The sequence below is a fragment of the Podarcis erhardii genome (assembly GCF_964252035.2).
Source record: "Podarcis erhardii genome assembly, chromosome: 11".
NCBI classification, from domain to species: Eukaryota; Metazoa; Chordata; class Lepidosauria; order Squamata; family Lacertidae; genus Podarcis; species Podarcis erhardii.
The window spans coordinates 7,713,053-7,724,854 of NC_138501.1; the positions used below are offsets into that span (position 1 = coordinate 7,713,053).

The window sequence follows — 11,802 nt, forward strand, 5'->3', positions numbered from 1 at the left end:
CAAAAGCATAGAATGGTGTGGAAAATAAGCATAGTCAAATTTAAAAGTTTTAGTAGTATGCTGAAAACCCAATAAATGGTGTGGCAGTAAATAGGAGGTGGAACTACACAGAGGGCCTTCTGCTGATCTTAGCACCCCAGAGGGTGGGTAGGGAGGAAGGTCGACTTTCAGATATTTGGGGCCTAAATTCTTCAGGGCTTTAAAAACAAACAGGAGTATCTTGAGTTGGGCCCAGAAAAAAAATTGGCAGCTGATGCAGATGTTTCAGAACAGGCAGTGGCGTAGCGTGGGTTGTCAGCACCCAGGGCAAGGCAAGTAATTTGTGCCCCCTAACCCGTGGATTTGCGCCCCCTAACCCGTGGATTTGCGCCCCCTAACCCTAACCCCCAGATGTTGTGCCCGGTGCGGCCGGCCCCCCCTGCACCCCCCACGCTACGCCACTGAGAACAGGGGTTATATAAGCTCTCAAGGAGATCCCAGCCAGGAATTTAGCTGTTGCATTTTGGTCCAACTGAAGTTCCTAGGTCACCTTCAAGGGCAGCCCCACAGAGAGCACAGTGCAGTAATCCAATACGGACGTTATCAGAGCATGGACTACCAAGTCATCAATGGCCAACTAATGCTCACCACTTTTGAATTATTTCTTCTACATTCTGAAGCAGAGTATGCTAAAGCAACTTTCGAAAATACTATTTAGAAGGGAACCTCCACATTATCATTTTGAAAACCTTCAGTTTTCTGGAAACCTGCAGAGGTTCAGCAAAGCCACAAAGATTTACCCTGGATGAAGATTATAGATATGGAAATATCTATGAATAATTCTTTTTCTAAGAGGCATGCTGTGTATTTTAAGAAATAGTTACAGTGACAGCAGATTATCTGCGATACCAAGTCATTAATGCTTAAGATTAAAGTAAACTAGTTTTTTAAAAACTCAAACTAAACAGAACTTGGATTACTCAGAAATGCAAACTTTGGATAACTTTATTTTCAACCAGTTACTGCCAGTATTTGTTTAATCTCTTCATGCCATCTTGCACTGTAGGAGTGCTGCTTTTTCATAGGGTAGTGCAATGCAAAACATATTTGCTTTCCAAGAAAATCATGCCAAAATTGCTTCTAATACCTCTCCTCCTCTTCAATCTTTTTGTTTTGCTCCTGGTGCTCCTGGTAACAGCAACAGCTGTCAAATATGGCTTTAGGCTGTCTGACTCCCTTGGGAGAATTTATGCGTTTTTCTACTTCCTTTTCTTATTAGGAGGCAGGAATCCACAACACCTATTAGAAAAAGTATGCATAAAGGGTAATGACTCTGCAATTTATTAGGGGTCTGTTCTTCTTCAAGCAAGTCATCGAATATAAGCAGAAAGTCTGACTCATTGGCCCCAACTGAGAAAACTGCCAGGATGCAACAGGTGACTATGAAGAAGTCTCAGTTAGGGGTGCAAAACTTGGCATTCAAAAATTCTGGCACCTGAAGCCCAATGCCTCTGAGAGCACGCAGAGTGCCTTTCTGCCCCAAATGAAACTTTTTTAAAGGGCCTAATGGCAAACATAGCTGAGCTCATGTGCAAAAAATCTTTGCTTTCTGGCAGTGGTGTGCAGTGATTTTTTTTAAAATATTTTTTATTAAGGATTTTCTTGTTTTACAGAAGTGTAGTGCCTCGTTTTTTTTCTTTCCCTTCTTCTTCTTCCATGTAACATTTTTACAAATCCGTTTCATTTGTTGAGGCATTAGGGGGAGAAGAAAACAGAAAGAAAAAAGAAAGGGGGGGTGGGGAGAGAGAGGATGGATGGGGGTGGGGTCGGGTGGCGGTGTTTCTATTATGTTTAATGTATGTAGAGTTTGGTGTCAGCGTTGCTTGTGTTGTTCACTTGTGTTCCTTTGGTGGTGAGAGAGGTTGGGGTTGGCTTAGGGTGTGATTGTTTGCTTGTGATTGGCTGTGGTGATCTTTGTTTTCGTGTGTGAGTGAGGTGGGTGGGTGTTTTGGATCAGGTTAGCCATATTGATTTGTATGCTGTTGGTGGATTATTGTCGTTGTCCTGTTGGGCTGTGTATGTGATAAAGGGGAGCCATACCGGGGTGAAGGCGTCTTCTTCTGTTTGTCCCCGTGTCAGTTTCAGTTTATTAGTTAATTTTTCTAGTAGGGCTGTTTCCCATACTATTTGGTACCATTGGTCCATGCTTACTCCTGACAGGTCTCTCCAGTGTCTGGTTATGATGTTTCTGGTTGCTGAGAGCAGGTGGGTTATAAGTTCTTTGTGGTGTAAATGGGCATTGTTGTCTTGGAAGATGTTTAGTAGGGCCAATTCTGGGGTGATGTCTATTACTTGCTTAGTTATTTTACATATTTCTTGTATGGCTGTTGTCCAGAATAGTTGAATTTTGGGACACTCCCACCACATGTGGAGGTATGTGCCCCCTCCCCCCTTTAAATCCATATCAACAAAAAGAAAAGAACTCACACTGAAACTCACCTACAGGTGGTACCTAACACCAAGGAAACTAGTGATTTTTTTTTTTTTTTGTAGGGGAAAAGTTAGGGCCAGAGATGCCAGCTTGCGAGAGTGATTGGTCGTGGTGGGGAGTCGCGACGTCCTATGGTGAGTTTCAAAGAATCCAGTTTCAAACCATGACTGATGATGATGGCTTGATCACTAACCATAGTCTAAAGTACCCACTGTTCCTCAAATTTATAATATGTGAGTAGGAGAGCCATGCCAGCTCATTCATGTAACACTAAACCATAGTTAAGTGCTTCTTAGTAGGCTTTGTTGAGCTTGTTAAACCAAATTAAGAGTCTATAATTCACAAATGGAGGCAATATTTTTTAAAACTTCTGATAGGTGTTGTGATTATGATTCAATGCTAGTATAAATACAGTGAATCGATCTGAGGTCCTGCACCCATTTATTGTACAAACAACAAACAGCCAGCAGAAATACTCAGGATTTCTAAGAGCACAAATGAGAAGAAGGCTGGCTGTTTGGTCTTGTTCATAAAATTATCTTCCTTCCCCGGAATTTCCTTTTTAACACTACTCTGCAGTCAAGAATCCTACCTCAGCATTCTGAAATTAGCTTTACTGTGCCGTAGTCCTCCAGAGATCATCCATCTTGCCATTCCTCCAACTCCCAAACTGAAGCAATAATCTAAACAAAGATTTTGAATTAAGGAGTTCTTGCTGGAATTGTACAGTCATCATATCATGGCAGAGAATCTGGCCTACCATGTAGAGTTCCCTTGAAGGGAATGGCAGTGAAATTTCTTTTCTTTCTTTCTTTCTTTCTTTCTTTCTTTCTTTCTTTCTTTCTTTCTTTGTAATATGAATATATGAGATGTTTGTATATATTGTGGCCCATGTACATTATGGCATGTTGCATGTGTACAATAAACACATAGGAAACTGATGTGGGTTGGAAATGGCTACAACTTTGCTGCTTACAGCAACATCAGGGGTTGGCAGGGCAGAGGGCCTTCTCGGTAGTAGCACCTGCCTTGTGGAACGCCCTCCCAGCAGACGCCAAGGCAATAAACAACTACAGTGGTACCTCAGGTTAAGTATTTAATTTGTTCCGAAGGTCCCTAAGTAACCTGAAACTGTTCTTAACCTGAAGCACCACTTTAGCTAATGGGGCCTCCTGCTGCCACTCCTGTGCCGCCAGAGCCCGATTTCTGTTCTCATCCTGAAGCAAAGTTCTTAACCTGAAGCACTATTTCTGGGTTAGCGGAATCTGTAACCTGAAGTGTATGTAACCCGAGGTACCACTGTATTTTACTTTTAAAAGACAACTGTTTAGGGAAGTTTTTAATGTTTGATGCTGCATTGTTTTTACTATTCGGTTGGACGCTGCCCAGAGTGGCTGGGAAGGCGCAGCCAGATGGGCAGGGTATAAATAAATTATTATTATTATTATTATTATTATTATTATTATTATTATTATTAGCATGGCACTGGGCAAGGATCCTGCCACTGAGCAGCCAATCAGCTTTCTCTCCCAACCCACATGCTGGCAGGCCAGTCCCCCGAGGTAGGGTCATAAGATGATATCATAGGATGACATGCACAAGGCCTTGCTGAAGGCCGACCCTACCATAACGGAACTTGTGACAATAGACATTCAGTAGCACAATATAAACAGTGGTTACTATGGGGAAAGCAAAATTTTCACAGCATCTTGTCTAATTGCAACCTTAAAGGTAAAGATAAAGGACCCCTGACAGTTAAGTCCAGTCGCAGATGACTCTGGGGTTGCGGCGCTCATCTCGCTTTACTGGCAGAGGGAGCTGACATTTGTCCGCAGACAGTTTTTCTGGGTCATGTGGTCAGCATGACCAAGCCACTTCTGGTGAACCAGAGCAGCACACGGAAACGCTGTTTACCTTCCCGCCGGAGCGGTACCTATTTATCTACTTACACTTTGACATGCTTTCGAACTGCTAGGCTGGCAGGAGCAGGGACCGAGCAATGGGAGCTCACCCCGTCGCGGGGATTCAAACCACTGACCTTCTGATCGGCAAGCCCAAGAGGCTCAGTTGTTTAGACCACAGTGCCACCCGCGTCCCTCAGCAACTGACCACGGTCCAGAGCAGCCTTACCCGACCTGTGGGTCCCCAGATGTTGTTGAACTAAAACTCCCAACACCCCTAGCTAGTAGGACCAGAGCTCAGGGATGATGAGAGTTGTAGACCATCAACATCTGGGGACCCACAGGTTGAGAACCCCAACATAAGCTATTAACCAATGGTGGGTGAATGGGAAAGCCAATGGCAGCAATGCAAAAGTTGTGGCTGCGGCCCGTGCCTGGATTTATATATTTTTTTTTTTTATAATAATTTTTATTGATTTTACAACATAAAGAAAAAACAAAACAAACATAATGCGACTTCCCCAAACCTCCCCTTCACTGCATCCAAATTTCAAAATTTTTAGCAATTCTTCATCCCATTTTTATATTTAATTCTCTTTAAAAAGAGTTTCTGCTTTATAAATTTCGATTTATAGCTGTAATTCTTAGTGTCCAATCCCCTGACATCTTAACATTCCGAAATTTTACAACAATTTTTAAGATAGATTTTAAATTTTTTCCAGTCCTCCTCCACTGTCTCTTTCTTCTGGTCACGGATTCTGCCGGTCATCTCTGCCAGTCCCATAAATTCAGTCACCTTGGTCTGCCATTCTTCCAGAGTAGGTAGTTCTTTAGTCTTCCAATACTTCGCCAAAAGGATTCTTGCTGCTGTTGTTGCGTACATAAAAAAGGTCCTATCTTTCTTTGGTACCAATTGGCCGACCATGCCCAAGAGAAAAGCCTCCGGTTTCTTTACAAATGTCCACTTAAGGATTTTCTTAATTTCATTATAGATCATTTCCCAGTAGGCCTTAATCTTTGGGCAGGTCCACCAAAGGTGATAAAAAGTTCCTTCACATTCATTACACTTCCAGCAATTGTTATTGGGCGAATGATATATCTTTGCAAGCTTGACTGGGGTCATGTACCACCTATAGATCATTTTCATTATGTTCTCTTTCAGGGCACTACATGCCGTAAATTTAATACCTGTGGTCCATAACTGCTCCCAGTCAGCAAACATAATATCATGACCAATATCTTGTGCCCACTTAATCATGGCTGATTTAACCATTTCATCTTGTGTGTTCCATTTTAGCAGCAGATTATACATTCTAGACAAATTCTTAGTATTGGGTTCTAGCAATTCTGTTTCTAACTTTGACCTCTCCTTCTGAAATCCTAGTTTTCTGTCCTGCTTAAAAGTTTCATTAATCTGGTAATAATGTAACCAGTCTCGGACTTTAGGTTTCAATTTCTCAAAACTCTGTAGTTTCAGCTTTTCACCATCATATTCTACAATTTCACAATATTTTGGCCAGTCTGTATCCATGTTCAATCTTTTTACCGCCTTAGCTTCCATTGGTGACAGCCACCTGGGGGTTTTACTTTCAAACAAATCTTTATATCGATTCCATACATTATACAATGCTTTCCTAATAATATGATTTTTAAAATTTCTATGTACCTTTACCTTGTCATACCATAAATATGCATGCCAACCAAAACTATTATCATAACCTTCCAGGTCCAGAATGTCTGTATTCTCAAGAAGTAGCCATGGTTTCAGCCAGCAAAAAGCTGCTGCTTCATAATAAAGTTTTAAGTCCGGCAGGGCAAAGCCCCCTCTATCCTTTGCATCAGTCAAAATCTTAAATTTAATTCTGGGTTTCTTGCCCTGCCAGACAAATTTAGATATATCTTTCTGCCACTTCTTGAAACAGTCCATCTTATCTAAAATTTGCAATGTCTGGAACAAAAACAACAATCTCGGCAATACATTCATCTTAATTACAGCAATTCGGCCTAACAAGGAAAGTCTCAATCTTGACCATATATCGAAATCTTTCTTCACTTCGGCCCAGCATTTCTCATAATTATCTTTAAATAGATTCACATTCTTAGATGTTAAGTTCACCCCCAGATATTTTACCTTTTTAGTAATTTCCAAACCCGTTTCTCTTTGAAAACTATCTTTTTCCCCCACCGTGAGATTTTTTTCCAACACCTTTGTCTTGTGTTTATTCAATTTAAAACCTGCTACCTGACCAAATATTTCAATAAGTTCCAAAACTCTTTTTGTACTAGTTTCTGGCTGTTGTAGTGTCAAAACTAGGTCATCTGCAAATGCTCTTAGCTTATAATGTTTAGTTCCGACCTGTATACCTTTGACCAGCTGGTCTCTTCTAATCATGTTAAGGAAAACCTCCAGTACCGATATAAACAATAGAGGGGAAATTGGGCATCCCTGTCGTGTCCCTTTCTCTATTGGAATTTCATCCATAACCATACCATTTACAATAAGTTTGGCCTTTTGCTCAGAATAAATTGCACTTATACCATTTTCAAAGTTCTTGCCTACCCCCATTCCTTGGAGATTCCTCTTCATAAAGCTCCAACAAATATTGTCAAAGGCTTTCTCTGCATCCACAAAAATCAAAACAGCTTTTCTATTTATGTCAGTTTCCAAAAGTTCTAGAATATCTATAATATTCCTCACATTGTCTGACAAATGCCTGCCTGGTAGAAAGCCTGTTTGGTCCCTGTGAATCTCCTCTAACAGCACTTTTTTGAATCTTTTTGCTAGAATGTCTGCAAAAATTTTATAATCCACGTTCAAAAGTGATATAGGGCGGTAATTCTTGACTTGATGTTTCTCAGTTTCTGTCTTTGGTATAAGTGAGATGAATGCTTCCTTCCACGATTCGGGAGCCTTTTTCCCCTCCAAAATTTGATTGCAGACTTCTTTCAATGGTTGTATTAACCAATCCTTCAATGCTTTATAATATCTCGCAGTTAATCCATCTGGTCCTGGTGATTTTCCCAGCTTCATATCCTGGATGGCACTCTCTATTTCTTGATCTGTAATTTTCTCGTTTAAACTCCTTCTGTTGTTTTCAGAGATTTTTGATAGTCCGTATTTTCCAATAAATTCTTCTATCTCCTGTTCATTTTTTGGCCCTTGTTTGTATAATTTCTTAAAGAAACTTTGAAAACAATTACTTATCTCATTTGGTTTATTAATAGACTTCCCATCTACTTCGAGTGATGTCACTGTATTCAATTTTTGTCTCTTTTTCAGTTGCCAAGACAGTAGCTTCCCACATTTATCTGCAGATTCAAAAGTCTTTTGTCTCATTTGTTTAATTTTCCATTCTATTTCCTGGTTCGTCAATTCCATATATTGTGTTTGATAGAATTTTATTTCTCTTAATATCTCCTGGGATTTAGGCTTAGATCTCAATTTCTTCTCCCCTTCTTTTATTAGATTCCAAATTTTCTCTTTCTTCTCATTCTGCTTTTTCCTCTTTATTGAATTCTGTTGTATTAGGAAGCCACGCATCACGGCTTTACTTGCGTCCCAAATGATTCTTTTTTCTGTGTCTGATCTCAAATTGATCTCAAAGTAGTCTTTAAGTGTTTCTTGGGCCTTTTTGCAAATTTCCCCATCTCCAAAGAGAGTGTCATTCATTCTCCATCTAAAGGTTCCAGCTGTTGTCAGTTTCATTTCCATCTTGACAGCATTATGGTCAGAGCAGGTCTTTGGGCAGATTTCTGTTTTTTTAACCTTTGATGCCAGATTACTAGAAATCCATATTTGATCAATTCTAGTCCATGTCATTTTTGCTTCAGAGAAGAAAGTCCCCTCCCTTTCCAGAGGGTTCCTAGTTCTCCAAATATCGATCAGATCCATAGTGTCAGTCAGGTCAAAAAAAGTCTTTGGTAGTCTTCCGTCATTAGATATTGTTTGTCTTTGGGCCTTATCCATGTTTGTAGAGACGACTCCATTCATGTCACCCATCATTATAATTTTAAAGTCCAAAAAGTCCATTAAAGTCTCATGCAACTTCTTAAAGAATTCAGCCTTCCCCTCATTTGGTGCATAAACTCCAACAATCAATATTTTTTCTCCATAAATTTGGATTTCCACTGCCAGGTATCTTCCTTGGTCATCCTTAAAGATCAATTTTGGTTCAAATTTTTCCTTGACATAAATCACAACTCCTCTTTTCTTGACTCTATCTGATGATATAAATTCTTGTCCTAATCTCTTGTTTATTAAAAGTTTTCTATGTATCCTGGCAATGTGAGTTTCTTGTAAACAGATTACGTCTAGATGTTCCTTCTTTAATAAATGAAATACTTGGCCCCTTTTTCGAGGGTGGTTCAAACCATTGCAGTTCCAGCTGAAGAGTTGCAGAGACATTTTGGTTACTGGGTAGACCTTCCACCGACTGCACCAAGTTGTTGTTCCTCCTCGGTCGGTGCTCGGTTCAGTCCAAATGATAGATTTGAGATGTCCGGTACTTCCTCCTCGCTAACAGTTCCTTTCTGGAGATCCTCTTGATTTCTTTCCAAAAAGAACTCTTTATCCTGGTTTGTTTTTATTTTAATTTTCTTCCCTTTGTAGCTAAAGGACAGCCCTTGTGGAAATTCCCACCTGAATGGGATGTTATTCTTCTTAAGTAGATCAACTAGTTCTTTAAATTGAGATCTAACCTCCAAAAAGTATTTAGGAATATCCTTGAAGATTTGAATCTGAGAATTTTTAATGACCAAGGCCTTCTGGAAATGTAGGTTCAATATTTTGTCTCTTTGTTCCTTTGATCCTAAGGTAATTAAACAATCTCTTGGCTTCTTCCCTTGCTTCCTGCCAATCCGAAAGGCTGAGGTTATCATAAATTCATCTTCCTCTCCATCTAGCTCATCATTCCAGAAGTCTTGAAATTTGTCTGTAAGGAATTCCCCGAGCTTGTCCTCTTCCTCTTCTGGAACCAGTCTTAATTTCAGATTCTTACTTTTCCTTTCCAGTTCTATTAGGGCTAATGCTGAATCATGTTCATGTACTTTTTTTACAATAGGCGCAAACTTTCCTTTGGTTTCTTCAGCAGTGGACCTAGCACTCTCAGCTATTCTCCTTGTTTCCGTAGATTCTTGAACCAAACGGTTTATAGAATCTGTATTAGATGAAATTGTTGTTGTATTCAGGTCTAGTCTTGTTGTCAACTCCGTCAATTTCTTTGAGTTCTCTGTAGACTGTTTAGTGAGTTCTGCAGATTGCTTGGTAAGTACTTCTAGTGACTGATTTATTTTAAGCAGGGCCTGTGTCATTGACTCCATTGATGCTGCTGTTATTTTTTCTTGTGCAGCTGCTGCTCCTGATAAGGAGCCTCTCTTTTGAGTTTGTTTTTGAGCCTGCTTTGTTTTACTTCTTGTTGAAATCTCTTCTGGCGGGTTGCTCATAACTCAAGGTCATTCACACAGGAAAGTTGCAAGTGGAAAATCCCACTGGATACTCCGTAATGTAACTAAAGCCCTCTAGAGGAGGAAATTGTAACCGTCCAAAGGCACCCAGAACAAAGAAACAGAAAGTCCAAAGGCAAAAGTCCCATTAAAAGTCTTTAGTTTGTAGCACTTTACTGTTAAAATTGTAATCCACCAAAGTCCCGAGTATGTTTCAAAATAAGTCTTATTTTGTAGCCGCTGTCCTTTGACAGCTCACTTGACAGTTCCTTTTTTCAGGCGATCGCTGCTCCGGCAGCCTGGCCAGAAGTATCAGCAGCAGAGGTTTTTTATTCCTTATCCCTTTCTTTTGCAGGTTAAATTAATTCTGTTTCCTCCCCCCCTTCTCCTGCACAACAGGGGGGAGACCCTTTCGATGTCTGGTTTAATAAGAGTTAAAAGGAAAGTCCATTTAAACACAGCTTAGTCTTTTCATTGCTCCGTTAATCATGCAGTTCCGGGAGGCTGACTTCCTTAATTTTGCCTTCCCGTTTTCAGCCGAATCTTCTAAATTTTTTAAGTCCCGTCTTACTTTTGCAGTCTTACTCACGGGTATTGTTGTTGCCAATCGTTGATTTCAGAAAGGAATCGGCGCTCTCCGTTAATGGCGACGCGGCTTCACTCCGTAAGCTGGGTAGCGATCCTCAGCACCGCGCTCACCCCGATGCCGCTCCGGAGCCTTTAAAAAGGCTCTTTCACGATGCCGGGGGGGCGCAAAGGTGCCCACCGAATCTCCTTGCTCACAGGCTTCAGCGCCTGTGATTTTAGGGGTCCCCCGCTTGCCGTAGCGGGTAAGACCCGAACTTACGGAGCAGTCCTGCCTCGGAGCTTGAGGCTAGGACCGCCATCAAACGCTGGCGCCGACCGGAAGTCCCGTGCCTGGATTTATAATCCAGGAATATACCAGACCCACTCGTCCATTCATGCCTACCTCTTGAAGCCAACCCAGCTACTGATTGGCTCCCGTGGGGCAAGGCCTGCCCAAACCAGTGCAGTGTAGCTGAAGAGGAAGGAAGCATGCCACCTTGCCCTTGTGTGACATGCTGACATCAATTGTGCATGTCGTGCTGACATGTCGCATGTCGCACACATGTGGTGTGCATGTGTGGCATGCCCATGGGTTACCACAGAATATTGAGGGGGCCAGTCCATCTCCTTGAAATTTTTTTTGGGGGGACCGGCTCCCCCTGCCCCCCTAGGGGCCACGCTGCGCAGGGGGCATACCAAGCCGCCTCCCTGCCTAATGGCATGGGAGCTATATTTTGCTTCAGCCATTTTCTAAGAAGAGAAGCTCACTGAACTCTTATAAGTTCTCAGGACTCCTTGGAGTACAGAATATTTACTTTTCATGTTGTTTTTCCGCTTGCGATACAAGTGAAAGGAGTGACAGCTTAATCCTCAAACTAAAACAAGGGCAGAGCTCCAAAGATGATGCCAGTTGATAAGATCTTCCTTCCGGAATAAAGTTAATTTAGCATTGATGAAAGGCACCTTCATGACAGCCCTCAAGACAGAGATCCCTGCTCATCCACAAGAGTAGGTTCAACCCTTGGTGTTTTTGGAACCAAGCAATGTTTTCCATGCTATTGTGGGAAAGAGAGAGCAAGTACTGTATTATCTCAGGGAGAAAAGCACCAAGAGGAGGACAATCTGAAGAGAGAGGGATTTTTAAAACAAAAAACAAAAAAAACACAATATTGTTTCCCCAGGAACAAATTTCTGCATTTCCAGAAAATCAAATTTGCAATTCCCAGTAATAATTCTAGTTTGACATCTGCAGTCTGGTATTTCCCCACATCAGGGAAACAAAATGTGCCAATCCTTACTCCACATGCTTCAAAAGCGTGTATCTGTTTTCTGCATGAAATGAGGCCCATGCCAGATCCATAGCTGTTTTTCTTCTTAGCTCTTCCTTTCTCCCAGAAACCAGGCACAAGCAATGCAAAAAAG

General features: G+C 41.2%; 1 long non-coding RNA gene across 1 annotated transcript; it reads left to right on the forward strand.

The window, feature by feature from the left end:
* The first annotated feature begins 1,340 nt into the window (after positions 1-1,340).
* On the forward strand, positions 1,341-11,266 carry LOC309352562. The gene is made up of 3 exons (XR_014161375.1): positions 1,341-1,415; positions 2,533-2,604; positions 11,234-11,266. It is a non-coding gene; the product is annotated as an uncharacterized lncRNA (long non-coding RNA).
* The last annotated feature ends 536 nt before the right edge of the window (positions 11,267-11,802 follow it).